This window comes from Mastomys coucha, unplaced genomic scaffold (assembly GCF_008632895.1).
Source record: "Mastomys coucha isolate ucsf_1 unplaced genomic scaffold, UCSF_Mcou_1 pScaffold12, whole genome shotgun sequence".
NCBI classification, from domain to species: Eukaryota; Metazoa; Chordata; class Mammalia; order Rodentia; family Muridae; genus Mastomys; species Mastomys coucha.
In genome coordinates this window covers 44,036,818-44,059,060 of record NW_022196894.1, presented here as the reverse complement: position 1 = coordinate 44,059,060, position 22,243 = coordinate 44,036,818, and the positions used below count along the sequence as shown (strand labels likewise).

Below are 22,243 nucleotides of genomic sequence, written 5' to 3'. Positions count from 1 at the left end.
TAACATCCTGAACTTGAGAACATAATAATTCTGCATCTCTTGGGTAATGTATGCCCCTGTCATTAACTGGTTGGACCATGTTCTCCCCAAAAGGTTAGCCCATGCATGTGATTTTATTTGGAAGTATAGTCTTCACATTTATTACCTAGTTAAGATGGTTTAACTAAAGTGATTCCTATTCCAAAATGATTGATGGCCTTTAACAAAACAGAGATTATAAAAATACAAGTGTAGACAAATGTCAAGGACCATTGACTGCCAAAACAAGCAAACAAACAAACAAACAAACAAACAAAATAGGTAGAGTAAAGAAAGGGGAATCAGGGAATAAGCTTGGCTTTGTTATACCTACTTTTTGGACTTCTAGCTTTTAGAACCTTGAGAGAATAAAGTATCATCCTTTTTAGTCATTCACTTTGTTACAATATCCCTGGGAAATCAATATACTATCACTTTTAGAAAAAAATGGAGATCAATGGGACCAAATTTAGCAGCCTACAAAACAGAAGCAGGAAAGAAAAAAGCTTTTGTTCGATAAGCCATAAATCCTGAAAAAAATATTATTTGCAGAGTGACTTCTGTATTAGCCACTGTTCTATTGTTGGGAAGAGACACCATGACCAATGCAACTCTTATAAAAGAAAGAATTTAATTGGAGGCTTGTTTAAAGTTTTAGAGACTATTATCGTCATGGCAGGGGCATGGCATGGTGGTACTCCTGGCACTGGGGAAGTAGCATAGAGCTACATCCTGATTCATAGGGGGAGAGAAAGAGAGAGAGACAGACAGAGAGAGAGACAGAAAGAGAGAGAGAGACAGAGAGAGAGAGACAGAGACAGAGACAGAGAGAGACAGACAGAGACAGAGACAGAGAGACAGAGAGAGACAGAGAAAGAGAGACTGGACCTGGTATGGTGGGGTTTTGAAACCTTAAAGCCTATCCCCAGTCGCATACTTTCTCCAACAAGGCCACACTTCCTGAACCATCTAATCTTTCAAATTGTTCTGCTCCTTGATGACTAAGCATTCATATATGAGCTTATAAGGGCAATTCTTTTTTTTTTTTTTGTTTTTTGTTTTTGTTTTTTTCGAGACAGGGTTTCTCTGTGTAGTCCTGGCTGTCCTGGAACTCACTCTGTAGACCAGGCTGGCCTCGAACTTAGAAATCCGCCTGCCTCTGCCTCCCAAGTGCTGGGATTAAAGGTGTGTGCACCACCACTGCCCGGCATAAGGGCAATTCTTATTCAAACCACCACAACCATGGCTGCCTTCTTACTAATTTACATGTTACAGTGTCTTCGCTGCTTGTTTTCAGATGAGCCTTGACCCTGGCTTATCCATGACTCTCCTCTGTGTAATGCAGGTGCCCCCATGTGAAATTATCTATAGCAAGGAAGCTATCATGTTTTTCAGAGCATCATTTGCATTTGTTTCATTTCCATAGAAACATCTCCACTGACTCAGAACCACCTCTTAAGGCAGAGATATTTATTTCTCATACCATGGGATATTTGTGACATAAGATAGACAGAAAGCAACTCTTCCCCTGCAACTCCCAACTGGTAAGACTCCTCTTTCAAGGAATTTATGACAGTCTACCCTTGGGTTATTTATTTATATTTTCTTCCATGATCATTTTTCCAGTAATGAGTTTAAATATAAGCAACATAAACCCATCTGGAAATAAAATTATGCACTAGCTTCATGACAAAGGATAATTACATTATAATCAAACTGTCATTTTGGAAGATAGCAGGAGATGAAGCGTGCTATAAACTAGCATGGAAAGACTATGGAGTGTTCCTTTGAATTCCTTGCACAGTGGCCGGGGGTATGAAGGTTCCCTAGTACAGAACATCAAATTTTGTAACTGAGAAATTTCTAGGCATTAGCAAGCATGCAGTTTCTAAAAGAAGTGGTGCTTGCACCTGGCACCTGGGGCCTAAAGACTTTGAACTTAGATTGGCTGCAATAAAAACTGCTTCCAGCACACACCGTGTGCCTTAATATTTTCATTTTATTTATAAATACCCTTAGGCTATTGTTTTACATTTTAGTTTACTAGGCACAAGGCACTGGGATTTTCTGACAGAAATATGGATGGTTGGATAGCATGGCAAAGGAAACATCTTTTAGGGAGAAGGACTGCCATTGACGTTATTTTCTACTACTCCAAGCTCAGTTTTCTATTGCAGGAATAAGGTGGCTCACTGATTTTTTCACAGCTAGGATAATTTTCCCTCCTTTCATGAGCTCTGGATATCTTCTGAGATAAAGAGAACTCTTTCTATGTTCAATGTTGAACTTGGTTAACCATCAATATGAGGATAATGGTAAAAGAGACACACACAGAACAGAGACCAGCTTGTCAGAAGAGATGAAGTAAATGTCTTCTGTCAGGACTTTTGTAACAATGGAGAATCCACACCTCCCAGCAATCTGCTGGTTTTGTAGTGTCAGGAGAGTAGGTGTTTCTTGTTTACTCTCCTTGAGTCCCTTCCTCACTGTGCAAAGGGATCAGCTTGTGTCCTATGAGGATGTCATAGCCAAACCCTCAACACACACACACACACACACACACACACACACACACACACACACACACAAATCATAACATTCCACTGCATCTTGGAATTCTGGAATTGGACTTTTTTTAAGTCTTGAATAGAATTCCCTACCCTCAGCCCTCATTCTTATTCCTTGGTGAATCCCAAACAAGCTAGGAGGTGTCCTGCTATTTAAATGGTAATCCTCCTCAGCACCATTATTATCAGAAACCTATTAGAAATGCAAGTGACAGACCCAGAGATATCTAGCCATTGTCAGAATGTGTATTTTTAACATCACCAGGCAATGTATGTGCACATTAAGGACTGAGATGTGATGGTGTAGTGAATATGCTCCAATGACCAGATATAGTAAAACTTTGGTCTTGCTGAACACCTTTATTAAGCCAAGCATCCAATACAATGGACATACCTCTGTACACTGGCCTGTGCCTAAGTTTCTACTGCACCTAGAACACTACTCAGGAACCCAGATTCTTTGATGGGGTCTGACCTACATAGTTCTTCACATGGTCTGTGGTGCTATATTTGATGGCCCCTCATAATAGCCAGGTGACTAGAGACAGTAGCTGCCACTCAGTGGTCTTCTGATAGCATCTGCCATCTGTCACTCCCTTACATGACTGTCTCAAAATTGGTCTGCCTTATATTTTGACAGCTGGTGTTCAAACTAAGCTTGTCTTCATAACACTGCAGTATTATGACATTTTGGAAGAGTACTACTTCTGTCTATCCTGTGTTAATGGTCAAGCCAATATCTTCTATCTTCTATATAAATTTGTGCCATCCTTGCTTCATTTTCCTAGAGCCCAGAGCAGTTAATATCTCAGTAAGCCTCACATATATTTCTATTGAGTTTGGGCTGCTAATCTCCTGAAAGTCTATTGTCTTCAAGTGAAGGATGGCAACACCTGGCCTCTGTAGCAGATTAATAAATATATAATATATTCCACTATGTCTTGGGAAGATAAGTTTGAAATAACATTTGGTGTAAACTATTTTACTAAGTGACCCCTATTTATGCATTATAATCAGTAAATAAATGCTGTTGGGATTAATGATAGAATGATAAAATAATTTAAATGAAAAGAAAATAAGAATAATCATTAGGGCCATCCTACCCAGTGGTTTCTTCTTAACATCTTTTGGTTAAAACAAGGTTGTAGGAATGAAGAGATGCTCAGTGAATAAGAACACTTATTGTGAAAGCAAAAAGACCTGAGTTCAAATCTTCAGGAACATATGAAAAAAGGCAGGAATGCTTGTTTTTGTCTATAACATCAGCAATGGGAGGTAGAGACAGGTAAATCCCAAGTGCTGGCTACTCAGCAACCAGAAATGGTGAACTTCAAGTTCAGTGAGAGAACCTGTCTCAAAAATTAATGTAGGGAGTAATAAAAAAAAAAAAAACCTCTTCATACACTGCTGACATTCTCCTATGGCCTCCAGTTGCATATGCACAGGTGCATGCAACACACACACACACACACACACACATACACACACACAGGGGAGTACTTTAAAAAACAACAACAAGCCTATTATATGTTATAAAAGTTCAACCCTGGGTGAATTCCTACATTGCCCCTGGCTATAATGTTTCAGAGAGAGATGAGCTGAGGCAGAAAGAGCCACACAGTCTCACACAATCTCACACAATCTCACTCTCCTCCAGAGAAACTGTTGGAATAAAGATACTTGCTATATTAGCACAGGATGGTAAATACCATGGCTGACCCCAAGGTTCCTATTGCTTGTGGTTCCCATGGATAACTCCTCATATTTTATTAACCTCTCATGGTTTCATTGGAGATAAGAAGTAAAAAGAGACAGAAAAAGAATGGGCTGGGTGAACAAGATAAGTTTTTAAAGCAGCTATTTAAATTGAAAGAAGTCAAAAGAAAAAGGCCAAAAGTTCCAGTGACTGAACACAAACACATTTACACACACACACACACACACACACACACACACACACACTCATACACCTACACACATATAGACACACTCTTACTCATACACTCAGATACAAACACATTCTCACAAATAAACACACATGTGCACACACATACAAACACATACACACACAAACAAATATATAAACATGCATACACCTAAGCACATGTACTCATACATACACAAAAATACACATGTATGTACACATACATACAAACACACATATATGCATATATATATATACACACAGACATATATATACACATACATACACACAGGAACGCTCACATACAAATACATAACACACACATATACTCTAACAAACACACACAAACAGATACACACACAAATATACAAAATAGACATGAATACAAACATATACATAAATATTAAAATATGTACATATAAACACATATATACAATAAGACATTGCATATGTGTGAGATCATATGTATAAGTTTATGCATGTACATGTGTGTATGCTTATGTGTTCATATGTATATGTGTTTACAAGAGTACATATGTGTATACATTTGTGTGTCGTGAATTTTTCATGTGTGTGCATATATATTTATGTGTGCATACATATGTATAATTATGTGTTAATTCTTGTATATATTTACACATGTATGTGTATATGTGTGCATATATGTGTATATTTATGCTTATGACTACATGTGTATATTTATGTGTATATGCATGCATATTACACACACTGATACACACACATTCAGAGAAACACACAAAGATATTTACATATACACACTAACCTACATGTGTACACACATCCACATCCAAACACATATACGTGCACATACATATGCACACTTACATGTATACACATATACAGATACAAATACATGTGCATACACATGCACACAAATACACACACTCAGATGTACACATGCACATAAACCCATACATACACACATGTATATATATTAACATTCACACAAACATACACACACACATAATATGCACACATACATAGGCATGTACATATGAGCACATGCATACATAAATACATACAGATATACACGCATATACACACATACATATACAGAGAAAAACATATACACATAAAAATAGACATGCACATACATACATACTTGCACACATGTATACAATACATACAAACATACATATATACACATATGCATATGTGCACAATGATACAAATATAACATATGCACATATATACACCTGTACAATCATATATGTAACTACAGATACATACATGCACATACATAAACATACATATACATACAAGCACACACAGAGGTATACAGACCACAAATACACACACACACATACACACACACTCAAACACACAAACAAGAATTACACATTTCTAGGTGGGAACTTAGAAGTGATGGGGAGGTGGGAGAGAACGAGTTCCTGCGTATCAAGCTCTGATCTCCATGAATTCGGTGCCACTGAGTTTCCAGCACAAGGTCTTCTGGCAGAAACTAGGGTGAGACACAGGGAAGAGATGAGCCAGTCATTTCAGCTGGCTGAACCACATGGTGAGAAGGGGCTTCTCTCAGTCTCTGTCTTGTTCTCCAGTAGAACTCCCAGGCAGAATAAAGAATAACAACATAGCAGAAATAAAACACTCTCCTGGAGTCCTGGCCTCCAGAAAGGTCATGAGGGAGCTCTTGCATCAAGTTTCCTGTTCTACCTGACTAATTTCTGTACTCTTCATATAGACATAAAAATGAAATGAGATAATGTATACAGATTACCTGGAATACAGGATGAACATAAATGTTGTAAAGAGCAAAGTATACAACAAAAGCTAACGTTTTTTTCTGTGTCAGCTCCAGACACTTAGCTAGTTAGATAAGACACCTATCAAGATAATTGAGTAAATTTTATTTTTGGACCTCATTAAACTAAAAGTTCCTTTCTATCTTAAAAAATTGAACTTGCAGAGGATGATCCATTAGAATTGCAATTAAATAGCAGTCGTCTAAATAATTAAACAATAGGCTATCTATGTATAGCAACTACTAGACAGTCTTTCTCTATCTATTTTAAAGATTGGTGGGTACAAGCTATGCAAATGACTTTGCAGGGATTATTTTATTAGCATAAATAGTCTGAAATTTAAATAACTTAAGCTATGCAGACACTGTGAATCACAGTATTTTCATTTTCCTTCTACCTTTGAGTTCTATGACAGCTCCTTTTCTGGAACCCAGGAACAATGGGGCCTTTGAAGAACCCCAGAGATTTGAAAATACCTTTCTCAGAGCCCTTTGTTTTACCTCAGATGCTTGGAACCACATGGGACACAATACCTCCGTTGTAGGATACACCCCCTCCACCGTGGGCTACACCCCCCCCCCGCCCTCAGAGTCTAGTGAGCTGAAGGCATCTTTTCCTGTTCTGCACCATGCATAAAAAAAAACTGCAGCTTTGTCAGACTGTCTGCTGACTGTTCTTCTTACCCATAATGCTAGGCAAGAAGTCCTCCTACTTAACTGACTGATATTTCATACTCAGGATGTCTCAGTGCAGAGTTCTGATGGGGGACTATGATCGGGACAGAGGTCAGAATGCAAAGTAAATGCATTTCTCTGAGGCCTCCGAGCAGCAGATAGACTGGGAACTGCTAAGTCTGACACTGTGTTATTGTTCTTTCTACTTATTTTAGTGATAGTGTGACCTATATCAGAAGAAACATGCAAGGCAACAAACACACCTACCCTCTGCCTTTCTTGTCCTTACTTGAATCCCCTAATACTTCCCATTTGGTTGACATAAATTAAATTTTCTTCTAGAGATTTTGTGTTCTCATGAAACAATTACTGTCTCCCTGGACTACAAAAAGGAATTACAGTGCGCAGAAAAAGATGGCAGTTTTATAGTGTATCAAGCATTTCATAACATAACAAATACACTGAGCAAATGATGACCCAACAACTCTTTGCAAGCTTCAGTACAGCTGCAAAAGTTGTTGGATGATCCTTTGTTCTTGCTTTGCTGAGCCATTCCTTATTTCACTCTTTAGTCCAGCAGCTATTCGAGGTCTTCCTAATTCCCAAACTATTCTGTAAGCTAGCTGCTTTAATATGTGTGAGATACAATGACATATGTATTAGTTTATGAAGGTTGGCACAGCAAATAGCATAGATTAGAGGGCTTAAACTACAGAAATTTCAGTTTTACAGTAATACGAGTTCTCATGCTTGGTCCAGTCTCTGGCAGATGTGGTCTTTTCTGAGGGCTCTTCTGCTACAAATGGATGCTTTCTTTATGCCTGTTTTTTATGATGATTAACTGCATAGTCTTTCTAAGTCCCAACCTCCTTTACTTCTTTAAGTCCTTTATCGAGTGTGTGTGTGTGTGTGTGTGTGTGTGTGTATACATGCCCATGTTCTTGTGCACACAGGTACATGCATATGTACATGTGTGGGATCCAGAAGTAAATCTTGGAGTCTGCCAACTTTGTTTTTTTGGAATAAAGTCCCTTACTGAGACTTGTGGAATCACTGATTACTCATGCCTGACTGGCCAGTGAGCCCCAGGGATCCTCTTGTTTCTCCTTCCCAAACACTGGGATTACAAGTTCAAGCTACCATGTCTGGTCATTGATTGATGATTTCCTCTCATGATGGATCAGAGAATGTAGTTTCTTAGTTAATAGAGTCCTGGATGAACAAAACAGAATAATACAGGCCAATTGGTTGGGTGGCAATAGAAGAATTCTATGCACCTTCTGAAATTATTTTAAATTATATATATAAAGTTGAATTACTGCATATATATGCAATATTTTATCTTTATCTTTTAACTCCTTGATGATGTCATACATGCATATAATGAATTCTAGCCATTTTCACCCACCTTTACATTCTCTTGCCCCTTTTCTCTATGGTTGAGCCCTTTCTTCATTCTAACAAGACTTCTCTCACTTTCCAGTTTTTTTGTGTGATCCACTTGAGTAGTCTGGTTAGGGTTGCTTGCATGAATATGAGTGTGGCACTTTTATTGGAGAGTGGGGAATCTTTAGGCAGCTATGCTGCTGAAGAGAATAATACTCCTTTCCCAGCAACCACTGACAGCCAATAGTCCCCCAGCAAGTGGCCTCATAAGTTCTCTCCCACCCATGATGGGGTGTTGATGAACCTGTCTTGTGCAGGTAACTAACTGCTACAAGTTCATGACTACAGCAGTCGTGTCATGTCCAAAAGGCATCTTTACAGGGCTCAGATTTCCACCCTCTAGCTTTTACATTCTCCCTATCCTCTCTTCTCTCATTGATCCTGGAGGGATGGGATTGGTGTCATATTTAGTGCTGAGGACTTCAGTGTCACTTAGTAATGACACTCGGATCAGTTAGGAGTTTCTTCACTAACCTAGTTGTTGGCCATGAAATAAGATGAAGGCATAAAGCAGCAGTGATCTATGGGTAGAAACATACATATTTCCAGGGCAATTCAACAGCATGTCTATTTAGCATAACAGCACCAGTACCCTTAGGACCTTTGACCTACCCAGGCACAGGCTCTTGCCTGGATTTGCTGTGTGCTTAGCTTTTACTTGGGTGATGTAGGTCGAATGGTGGTTCTTCTGCTTGAATGGCAAGCACTTTAGCAACTGAGCCATCTCTCCAGTTCCCTTCCACTCAGTCTGCTTTTCTTATAGGAGACCCGTCAATTTGGGTTGGGCCTACCCCATAGACTCATCTTAAAGTCATTATCTTGTTTAATGTCCTATTTCTGAAAGTAATCTCATTCTAAGGTTTGTGACTAAGGCCTGTGAAGAATGTGCTTTAGGCATACTGTGTATCCCTAAACACATGGATTTGGGGTGTGTAAGACACCCTTGTTTTGTTCAAGGAACAATCAATCGTCTATGGATCTCCACTCCAGCACTCCATTCTTCCCCCAACTCCTCATTCCTATTTTCCATTTTTACCTTTTATCTTGCCCAACACTGAACATGTTCATATTCTGGTTATCATTTGGTTTTAGGCCTCAACACTGTATTTACAACACCAGAGAATTCTGCTGTGTTTGTATAGTGATTTCTTCAGTGATTTGATGCTTTCTGATGTTTTTCACTTAATCACCCATGTCTCTTTCAATTTAAACTCCCCCTTTAGCATTTCTAATAAAATATATTCAACAATGATAAACTTTCACAGGTCTTTTGCCTAGAAATGTCCTTACTTACCCATCATTTCTACAGGAAAGCTCCTACAAGCACAGGGGCTCTGGCTGGTTGCTATTTCTCCTCCTTCATACCTATAAATACTTCATTCCATTTCGTCTAGTTTACATGGCTTAAGTTGAGATGTCTGCCATGAGTTCACTCTTACATTTTATTTGTTTCTGCTCTTACACCTCTTTTAAACCATTCTCTTCATCTTCAGCTCTCTGTAGTTTGATTGTTATGTGTTTTAGGGCAGACTTAGCTGTCCCGAATCCAGGCTACATAGCGATACTTTGTGTGATGGTAGCCTTTGCTGTTCTGGGATATTTGCATTTTATTTAGGCTTGGGAAAATGTCCATTAGGATTGTTGCACCTCGTTGGCACTCTCCAGAACCTCATCATGTCATCTATTTGTTTTTCTAACACTGTTCCAAGAAGCTGTTTTTATTTATTTTGAATATTATCTCCTCACACTATGTATTTTCAAATTATCTTTGAGCTTGCAGATTCTTCTGTTTGATCTGTTCTGAAACTTATGCCTTCTATCAGACTTCTCATTCTGTTTAGTGGTTTTTTCTTCCATTTTCAGGGTTTGCTGGAATTCTTTTTAAATTCAGTTTCACAGAAATTAGTTTTTGTTCCCTGACTTGTTTAGTTTCCTTAAAGCATTTAAATTTTCTGTTCAGAGACTAGAGAGATGGCTCGGTCGTTAAAGGTGCTTGCTTCTCTTCCACAGAACCTACCTGGGTTCATGGAGCGCAGCACCCACACTGAATTGCTCACAACCTCCTGTATCTCCAGCTCCAAAGGATTGAGTGCTCTCCTCTGACCCACATAGGCAAGCACCACACATGATGTGATCACATAGACGCATACAGATAAATGAAAATTAAGATAAATATTTAATCTCTTAGTCCAAGGACTCACTTATGTAGATTGTTACATGGTTAGGTAAAGTCATATTTCCTTAAAAGTTCTTGAAGCTTGTTCCAGATGATGACATTGACATACTAAGAGATTAGTTTTTCATTCTGTTCCTCCCAATGATTACAGCCTCTATTTCTGCTCTAGACGGTCTTCAAGCGTAGGCTGTATACCTTCTGTGGTGCATGTATTGCTACTGCTTTAGTCCTACAGGGCTCCCATACCCATGTTTCTCCCACATTTGATGTACGTGTAGTGACTAAAAAGGCCAGTCTCTCCCCACCATGAGCCTCTACCTTGGGTGGGACCAGCCACCATCCCATGACCAAGCATCATGGGATTCTGACAGGTGGTACAACTCACCACAGGGACCAGCCCCAGGCTCCTACGTCCTGTGTGTTCCTCACTGTTCTTCTTTCATATGGACAGTGACTATTTCTTGTGAGTTTCATTTTCAGGGACATGTCAAGTGGGAAATCCTGTATTCACCAAGGCTGTAGTGCTGGTTTTCACCAGAAATCTGCAGCTCTGTGAAACAAGCACAGCACACAGAGACAGAACTCAAGTCTCAACTCTTTGCTAGGACCTATCTGCTGCTGAGGTATGCATACAATTATGGTTCTAGATTGCCATAGCCAGCTATAGGTTATACTGAATAGAATCTAACTCTGCTAGGAGACTTCGGTCTCTGCCAAGCAAAGGGGAAAACTCAGAAGTTCCATCTGTATTCACGGTATTGAATAAGGAGCTGTTGAGCACTGCTGAGTACTGGGTTTTATCTTATCAGATCTGGTACTGGGCTCAGCATCGAAAGATGTAACTTAATTCCCTCTCCCATCCCTAGTGAGTTAGTGGACTGAAAAAGAGGGGTGGAGAGGAAGATGGAGATAAGATTCTGGAAGAATTGAGGGACAACAGGGATATATAGACATATATTCATATATACACATACACATATAATCATATACAAATAGATACACATATATACCCATACACACATATGAATAGACATATATACACACATATGTATATGCACATATGCATACATACACATAGACATATATGTACATATATACATAGACATATATACATAACACATATAACATACACATATGTCATATATGTACATACATATGCAAGTATATATATATATGTGTATATATATATATATATTTATATGGAATACATATATGGAATTACCAATGAATAAAAAGAAGAATTGGGGAATATTTCTACCTCTCTGGTATTCTATAAGAGTTTCTGTGATAATAAATTATTTTAAAACCCATTGTGGAATTCATTAGTAAAGTTCTCTGAACCTTAGTTTTCTTTGTAGTAAGCATAAGAGAACAAAACTCTTTGTTAATCCAAAAGCAACTTTAGGTTCACAGAAAAATGTACATGCTGCAGAGATTTTTCATCTCTGTGTCCCCACCTACACAACACCTCTGTTTACGTTCCTCACAATTTCTTACCTAATTAACTCAGTATATTATCACTCCAAATCCATTCTATTTCCTGTCTATCTATCCATCTATCATCAATCATAATCCTCTGTCTGCCTATCTATACTAATATTAATAGAACCCAATTCCTTATAAAAGAAACTCTAAGAGCTGTCTGTCTTGTTGACCACATGAGTGCACAGAAGGCAAGTGCCTTCTATGAACTAGAGTACTCACCAACCAGATTTCAAATCTGCTGCCATCTTGCTTTGAACTTCCCATCCCCCAGGACTATGAAATAAGATTTGGTTTCTTTGGATCAACATGGTATATGATAACTTAATGTAGCCATTCAAATAGACTAACACAGGAAGGCACCCACAATGCTAGTACTATAAAGGCCATATATACTATTCTAAACATTCTTTATGTATCCTCTATCTGCCCCCTCTTTTGACCCATAAAACACACTACTAATTGATAGTCTCTCTAGTTATGTGTTTTTCAGAATGCCGTATATTTGAAATCATACAGCTTCCTCAGATTGGATTCTTAATACAGTGAACTTGAGTTCCTCCTTTTCTTCTATTGGATTATTGGCTCCTTTTCTCTTATCTCTGAATAGCATTCTATGGACTAGGTGTATTGGTTTTTAAAACAATATGTTCACCTACTTAAGGGCAGTGTAACTGCTTCCACATTTTGAAAAAAATGATAAAGTGATTATAAACACGGACACCTAAGTAAGTGTTTTGATAACTTACTTCTAGATTATATGATAAGAGCACAGGTTTTTGTTTTTGTTTTTATAACACATTTCAATCCGCCATCTAATAGGGCTCCAGTCTTGTGCACTCTGTCAAAAGTGACTGAGGGTTCCATCATAACCTGATGCCAGTGCTCCAGGTCTGGACCACTGTAAGTGTGCAGGACAGTTTCACTGCTTTAACCTTCCCTTCCCTGGTGGCACATGAATGCAGCACTTTCTCAATCTTCTCACATACCCATCTGCAAGGTGTGCATCTTCTTAGATGAAGTGTTAGGTTGGCTGCATTTACTAGTCCTTCGTATATTTGGGTGGCACTATTTTATCTCATACATCATTTACAAATACATTGTCTAAATCCGTCCCTTGTCTTTCATGCTCTTGACAATACACTTATTTATATTTAGTATACGGCTTTTAAAAATAAAGTCTAAAATTTTAATTGCTTCTTTTATGGGGGACACACTTTTTATAAGGTCATGCTAATCACAAGGTCATTTAGGATTTTCTCTGTCCTATCTTTTGAGGAGATTTACACTTTTGCACTAGATATTTAAGTCTCAGACCCATTTGGATTTTAGTTTTTGAAAGTGTAGAATCTGGGTTTAGGTCTTTTAATATATGGAGTTATTCTTGCAACAAATGATGGAATTTCTCCAGTATAATTTCTTTTAAAAAGTTGACCTTCTCCCTAGGGTATTACCTTTATTCTCATAAAAAACAAAAACAAAAACAAAAACAAAAAACAAAACAACCTATTCATGAGAATCTATTTCTGCACTCTCTATTTTATTTCACTAATTTATTTGTATCTTTTCTCACCAACAGCACATTGTTTTTGTTTTTTATAATAAATTATTCTTGAGAACAGTAGTCAGTCTTTCAAATTTATTCTTGCCTCGGTATTTTATTGGTTACTCAGTTTGCCTCTTGAACTTTAGAGTATATTTGTTAATATCTAGAAAACTACTTACTGAAACTTGATAGCATTGCCTTTAATTTGTTATAAAAGAACAGTAAATGTTTTAATAGATAAAGGCCAAGTGTGTCATCTATTTTTTCTTGAATAAACAATTAAGTTCAAATATTTAAAGAAACCCATTTCATCAAAGTTGTAAGTTCATTTTTCCTATTTGTGTTTGAGTGTAAGTGTGAGTGTATGTGTATGTGTATGTGTGTGTGTGTAGGGGACCTTGATCTCTTCACCATGTGGGTCCCTGACATTGACCTCAGGTCCTCAGGCTTGGCACCTAGGACCATTATTTCCTAAGGCATCTCACTAGTCCTAAGATGCAAATTTCTTGCCAGTAAGTGGCTCTGTATATTCTTTACTGTTTTTAGTATCTATAGGTTCTGAAATGGTGACAGTAATATGTTTTTGACATTTATAATTTTTATCTTGGTCTTAGTCATTCTGACTCATGGTTGTTGATTTTTGTAATGTTTTCCTGTTACTTATGTATAATCTAATTTTTATTTATTTTATTTGATTTTTGTTTTCTCTTTCTTCATTTTCCTGCAGTAGAAAATAAAGCCATTGATTTGAAATCTTTCTTCTAAAACATACACACAATATTACAATCTCTTCCTCAATATTTATTTAGTTGTAGCCCCAAAATTTCTGTTGTTTTTTATTTTCATTAATTTTAAATATTAAGCTCTTTTGATTTTTTATGATTAGTCACAAATATATCATCTAGCTTCCAAACATTGTGAATACTTTCAAGGCTTTTGCTAGTTGTTTATTTCCATATGGTCAGATATTATATCTTGTATGAATTAAATCCTGTAAAATTATTTGAGATCTCTTTTATTACTCAAAGTATACTGTACTTGGTCCATGTTCCATATGATTAGGAGAGAAGGCTGGTGTATGCTGCTTTGGGAAGAATGTTCTTAGTAGGCAGTTACACTGCATTAATGCACTGTTAAAATCCACTGTGTCCTTATAGTATTCTACAAATTATTAATGGAATGCTATTGATTGTTTTATTATATATATTTGATTATCTATTTTCCTTTGCAGTTCTGTCACTTTGGATTTCCTGTATTTTGATGTTCTGATAAGTTTAGAATAATCACATACTATTAAATGACTATATATTGTTATGAAATAGGCTTTATTCTAATGATATTCTTTTCTTTATTGTATGTTGTGTTAGTATTAACATAGTCTGTTTCAATTTTCTTTTGGATGTTTTAGCTGGAATATCATTTGCATCTTATTTTCATTATTAATTGCACATATGAGTGTTCATCTATGTGCAGAGATGCCATGTTTTGTGTCTGAGGAGGTCAGCAGGAGCTATCAGAATGCCTAGAACACGAACAACAGTCAGATGTACTAGACATGGGGGGTGGGAACCCAGCTCTGGTGTGCACTTTTAGCCATTGAACCATAATTTCCCAGTCACACAATTTTTCCATTTTTAACCTATTTGTGTCTTCATATTTAAGTTGGGTTCTCATAGGCAGTATACAATTATGTCTTTTTCTTTTTAAAATTAAAAAATATTTCAAAAAATGTACAATATCATTACCAATTCATTTAAGTCTAGAGTTACCTACCATTTTCTCATTATTTCATATGGATTTTTTTTTCTGATTTTTTTTTTTACTTCAAGTAAGCATATTTATACTCTAATTTCCTTTTTGTTTTATCAACTGCATATGTTTTTATTTTTACTTTTTATTACTTCTTTGTGAATTTTACACTATGCACCCAAATCCTACTCATCTCCCCCTCCCCTCACACGCCCTCATGCAACAGTCTCCCTAACAGAGGAAAAAATATCTCCTTGTGAAAGCTGTAGTGTGTCCCAGTGTGTCCCACAGTGTAGCCTTTTATCCACACTTTTCTGCTTGCAAATGTTCATTGCAATGACTCACTGGTCTGGTACAAGGCCTCCAGCTTCTGCTACTCTATCGATACTAGAACCTCAGTGGGATGCCTCTGAGATATTGTTGCTCTGTGATCATGAAGATCCTGTAGTTTTTGAACTGTAGAACACCCCTCCCCAAACTCCAGCAGTTCATCCATGGGGTAGATATTAGGGTGGGACAATTCAGAGCTCTGGATGAAGGTCTAATAGAGTGGCCCCATGTGCGAGTCATCTGTCTTGGACTTGTGCCCACTTGGGGCCCTCAGTCTCAGGTGGGGTTCTTCTAGTCTCAGCTTGCCTCTGGTTCGTGGAGTCTTCAGGACCTTCACAGGATATGTGTTAATCTCAGACCCTGTCTGAGCTGGACTGGTGGTCATTCCAGGCTCACTTTTTTCAGGAAATGCTAGTCTACTAATCCTTTAGGTGTCCTTAGATCAGAACACTGAACTTAGGCATAGCCTCTCTCCTCTCTTCTACCTAATGATGCACAAGAGACACAACAGCCACACCTGCAACACTTCTAGTGGCAGACTGTTATGTTTCCTTAATGCTTGTTTAATGGTCTATACTGAATAGCTTTGTTACCCTCTACCTTAGAGTGATGTTTATAACTCTACAGAATATTTGGAACTCACAATAGCGCATTATTCTTTTCTGCATATTGCATAAATCCCATAGTAGATTATTTTAATTTAAATTGTTAAACTATTAGTTTCTTTTCTTTTCTTTTCATCTAGATTTCTTTCCAGTATAATTTCTAGTGTCCAGGAAGACTGTAAGAGATAGAAGTCTGCAATGAGATGGTCTTTCATATATGACAAGGAAACTGCACCCATGCAATCTTAGCAATATGGTCATCTAAACAAGGCTTGCTCAATGACAGCACCAGCTGACATCCCATTCCTTTATTTTTGAAGAATTCCTTCAATATCAATTTTGCCTCAGGTCTCTTTTTGATGAATTTTTCTAGTTTTCATGTGTCTTAGAAGTCTTTGTTTCCCCTATGATTTGAAAGATTGTTCTAGAATTAGAGATGGCAGGTTGCTGTTCTTGCCCTTCAGGGCTTTGAAGGTCCTTTCCACTGTCTTCTAGCTTGCTTTGTGAAAGTAGAAAACTCTTCCTCATTCTTATCTCTCTCCTCTGCATACATACACCCAGTGACTGCTTTTAAAATACCAGCAGATAGGCTAGCATGGAAGGGGGAAGAATCATGAAGCTCCAACCCTAGATAAAGGACCATAGGCAACTAAGAGAGCAGGAGAAAGTAGTCTTCCCCAGGGAATATCAACCCTTCTCAATTGGTTATCTAATACCAAATAGTCAGCCCTGAAGTCATATGTATAAAAGTAATATTATATAAACTGAACAGGTAATGTTAATATATTTAATCACATATAATTTAAAAGGCAGTATTAATATATTTAAGCATTACTGTATATTTAAGCATATATACACTATCTATCTATCTATCTATCATCTGTCATCTATCTATCTACCTACCTTTATGTATAAACACACATGCACATACACATACACCCAATTAAAGAAAAGGGGTCCAGTGGCTATGAATTTGAGAAAGAGCAGGGGGAGGGGTCAATAAATGCCGCCACTCTAGCAGAAGGAAGGCATGGCTGAATGAAGCCAATGAATGAGGCAAACTAATGAATACCTCATGCAAGAGCCAACATCATAAAGAGCACCAAGCAATTAAAGAAAAATCACAATAAAGATATCAGGAGTTCAAACTATACATAGTCCCAACAACAAGCCACATGTGACCAAAATATATTTTTCCATAGAGGCATAAAAAGGATAGTTAAAACATTTATTTGAATAACAACAGCAAGCAATAATGAGTAATCTGAAGTAAACTCACCCCTATCTGCTACATGTAAAAGTAGAAAAAGACTTTCCAAGAACAGTTCTGTGTTTTGAAGAAATTGAGGTCACGAGATTCTTGGCTTGTTTTCTTCAAGTGTTCTCACATGCACTCAGAATTCCCCTCCCAAGATTCCATTCCTGGACAATGTTCCAACCCACAAGAAGGTTGGATAGAGAAAAGGGAGAAAAGAGAAAATGATGTAATTATGTTTTAATTAAAAAAAATAAATTCTGTTTATGGACAGTTGGTTATGGATACACAGCCATGCAGCTGGGTTAAGCCTACCCACTTTTCTGAGTTATTCAGAAACACTTAACTTTCTCTTTTTCATTTTGTAAATTTCTTTTTCCTCCTCTGGAGTCTTGCTTGCTTTCCCAGACATCCTGGGCTTTCTCATTCTTCTGATGGAGTTGTCCTTTGGCCCCTTTCTCCCTGTGGCACCTTACATGGAGCATTGTATGATTTCTTCTTCCTCTTCTTCTTCTTCTTCTTCTTCTTCTTCTTCTTCTTCTTCTTCTTCTTCTTCTTCTTCTTCTTCTTCTTCCTCCTCCTCCTCCTCCTCCTCTCCTCCTCCTCCTCCCCACTTCTTCCTCCTCTCCTTCTTCCTCCTCCTTCCTCCTCCTCCTTCTTCCTCCTCATTCTCTCCCTCCTTTCTCCTCCTCCTCCTTCTCTTCTTCTTCATTGCCTTTCAAGAGCTGCTTGAATTTGCTGTTTGCCTAACCTCATTTTTTCTTAAACCCAAATAAGATTGTTCCCTGAGTTTCAAAACAAAATTTCACTTTATGAGACTTTAAGTAAATTTTAAAACATTCCAACCATCCCTTTAAGGGGTTCTTTCTGTTCCTAATGCATTTTTTCTCCAGTGATTCAAACTGTATACATCAAATAGCAGGAAGTCACACCACAGCTTACTGACAGTGTTTTCTGATTTTCTAAGCTATTCTCTGCTTTTTGTTTTTGTTTTTCATTTGAAATTGTGTCTGTCACTACATACCATATGTTCACCAAGCTTTTGCAATTTCAAATGTACTATTAATTCTACCTAGTGTAATTTTTACTCCAAATATTGCATGTGACATTGTTACAGTTTCAATGTTTTCTTTTTGACATGCATGTTTTTGGTTACCTTGTCTGTGATTTCCTCTAACTCTAACAAGTATACAGAGTACACTCTTAGTAAATTTCTTTCTATCCTTGTGTTATAATTTTTTTAGATCATTGTTAGTTTTAACAGATTCTTGCTTCCTGGAATGTGGGATTGATTAAGAAAGGAGGAATTACAACACACCCCTCTCAAAATCTCTTCTGTGTGTCTCTGCTCTGTGGGACTCTCCTTTATGATTCCTGGTCCCTGGTCCTCAACTCTACGATTTTAATTCATGAAAGGTGGTATAATCCATTTGAGTTCCACTCCATGAACTCAAAAGCTTTCTCCAGGTAGTAAGGACATCAGCTTAGATGTTTCACATTTCTGAGTGACCATTCTCCCTCACTGACTGATGTCCAATTTCTAGAAAACCATTATATAGTTTTCATTTAGAGTTTTAGTAATTTGTCCCATAAACCTATCTGACCCATGTTTGTTTGTTTGTTTGTTTCCTTCAAAACTTAGGAGCTATTAATTGTAGTGCTCATCCTCTTACAGTGTTGGTGACAGTGTATGTATTTTACTGGTGACAGGAGGAGAGGCAGAGTATGAGGCCACACTTTCTGAATTGCTCAGAATTATCTTCCATTTATGCATTTTTGGGTGGATGGTGACCCACAGAACTGTACAAGGGCATAAGAAAAACGTAACATATCTAACACAGAAAAATCTGTTACATGTGACTCAGTGTTACAGTTCCTCCTGAAAACCTATAATGCTTCTACAAAACACCAAGTTTAATATCCAACTCCTAATTTATAATGTCTCCTGTGAGCTTTGTGTGGTGAATACTTATAATAATTTTACATAGCCTTTGCATTCATTTTTTAATTAATTTTTTGTTCTTTTTATGTTTGAGATTATGACATAATTAAATTTCTCCTTTCCCTTTCCTCCCTCCAAACCCTCCTAAATATTCCTCCCCACCCTCTCTCCTTCAAATTCATGGCCTCTTTTTTTCATTAATTGTCACTGTATTCATATATAGATATGGATATTAAATTATATAATATATTGCCTAATATAATCTGTTCAGTCTGTATACTTGTATGTGTGTTTTCAGGGCTGACCATTTGACCCGGGGCAACCTTTTCCCTGTGGAAAATGACCTCTTCTGCTCTAAGTTTTCCTCAGTTGCTTATAGTTTTTGTGTAGGGTTGAGGCCTCATGGTCTTTTTTCCTGTTCTCTTTGTCATATGCACTGGTGTCATCATTCTTAGACATATAGACAGTCATTTTGGTGACACTTTATGGGTGTAGCTTCTGGCATTATGGAGAGACATAATCTTACCGCAAGTTCCTATATCTTATGTCCATTTTTAATACAAATTTGACATCCTCATACTCAAAGCAGAACTCAATTGTACCTGACACAATTCCCAGTTCCAAAATTACCATACTGTGTAAAGCTAGTGGTCTTATTAGTCTATCAACTAGTTAGTACGCAACTCAAACTCTATTTCTAACTGAGTACTCTTTCTTACTATTGTCCAGTGGATTGTAATACCCATATCAATTATTTTTGTTTGCTGTGATAAAATGCAACAATCAAAGGAACTTATAAGAGTTTCTTTGACTTATAGTTGCAGAGGGGTGAGAATCTATCATGGTGAGGAGGAGAGAGATGTACTGGCTGGGGCATAAAGCTGAAAGCCCACATCTTTTGCCTCAAGCACGAAGCAAAGAACTAGAAATGGGGCAAGAATTTAAACTCTCAGTGCCAGCCCTCAGTGACAAACTTCTTTCAGAAAGGTCACACCTCCCTGAAACCTCTCCCAGCAATACCACCAGCTGGTGTCCATGTTTTCAATTGCAGGAGTCTATGAAGGACAGATGATCTGTGCAATTTATTTGTTGCTACGTTGACATAATCTCTGGCAGAAAGACTATCCAGAATATTCATTTAATAAATTTTTTCAGTGAATAAATTTAACCACTGTGGGAATGGGTAAATTGATCAGTACAACAAGAAGTAGATATTTGAAACAAAAGAAAGTCTATTATTGATTGAGTAATAAAACTTCCATGTGCCAAGAGTGAAAGAGATGGAGAAGAACTTGGCTAGTAACTGAGCAGATTATGATCCCCAAGAAGGAGCCACAAAGGACCTAGCTAGAGCCAGGAAAGCAGACCAGAATGACATGCTGTGGACTGAAGTGTAGGACGTGTCTGGGAACTTACAGATTCAAAAACAAGCAACAACAAAATGCACACACTCAGAGATGAGCAAAGGGGAAGGAAGCATGGGTCAGCCAAGAAGATAAAGGCAGATGAAAGAAGATGCCCCATGCACTGCACACAGGCTGCCATTGTCACCAGTCTCAGCCATCGACACTTGACAGCTGCTGTCCTTGACTGAGCTTACCAGATGTTCTGCCACTTTTGTTTTAGTGCTTCAGTCATACATACAGGAACGGTGATCACACCCTCATCTGAACTGGATTTTGTTAGCTTTTCCTGTTGCCTTTGGGGCAAAGGCCATGAAGTGATTTTTATCAAACAACTCAGTTTCTTGTTCTTTCTTAGAATTCAGATGTATTTTATTTTCATTTTTCCCCATTGGAAATAAAGGAATAATTTAGTCAAACTAGCTTCAGCCCTGGCCTTTCACTCAAACCCTTGAGAATAAGAGCTGTGCTAAGCTTCGTGAGGCGATTCCCCACAGTGGAGCCATGACACAGTGGCTGTGCTCCTAGAACACAAAGATCTAAAGGATAAGAGGCACAGCTGCAAATTCGTCCCCATGAGGAACAAATTAGCGATTGCTAAAGGAGCCAACAGGGTGTGATTCTGAGGACTCAACGCCTCAAGAAATGTTCAAATTATTAATTTTAGGTTTGGACAAGGACAAGCACCCAGACAGACAAAAGGCACTTTCACTGAGGAAAAAGAAAATAAGGATCTGAAACAAATAGGGATATTTGGGGAATTGCCCTATGGCAGAATATCTGACTTTCAGTTTCAATCTGAACAAAGATAGTTTTCTCTGTGTGGGAAGATAAATTCATAGCAATGGGAAAAATAACGTGTTTTTCTTTGTGTAAATCTCCTTAGCTAGCTATGACCTCCACCAATAACACAACTAACACACCCTTACTTCAAATGGCAGGCACATTATCTGGGGATGGTGAGGTGACACAGACAGGCATGGATGGCTTGGCCCTCAGCCACAGTACTCAAATCTTTGTAGACACACCATGGGAACTGCTGCTGTTGTGTGTTCAATCATAGACCCAGCTTTCTCTTCGAAGAGCAAGTTGGATCTTAACAGAGCTGGAGACGTCTGGAGATCTGACTAAAGCCCATTCAGCTTTCTCTCCCCCACAGAGTACCATGGGCTCCAGTCATACTGAGCTAACCACTGCAGCTCCCAATCAGGTGGCACATACTTTTCTGGATTTCCCACACTGTATCTTTTGTGTTCTCTGCTGGGAACCCCTGCTCCTTTCCCATTTCAATCACAAACAGGGAGAATTAGCTAGCCTTGTAAGCCCTTCAGATAGCATACCC

General features: G+C 37.9%; 1 non-coding gene across 1 annotated transcript; it reads right to left on the bottom strand.

Annotated features, from left to right (window-relative positions):
• Positions 1 to 16,103: 16,103 nt before the first annotated feature.
• Positions 16,104 to 16,235, bottom strand: LOC116086720. Its single transcript, XR_004117085.1, has one exon. It is a non-coding gene; the product is annotated as a small nucleolar RNA SNORA17 (small nucleolar RNA).
• Positions 16,236 to 22,243: the final 6,008 nt, after the last annotated feature.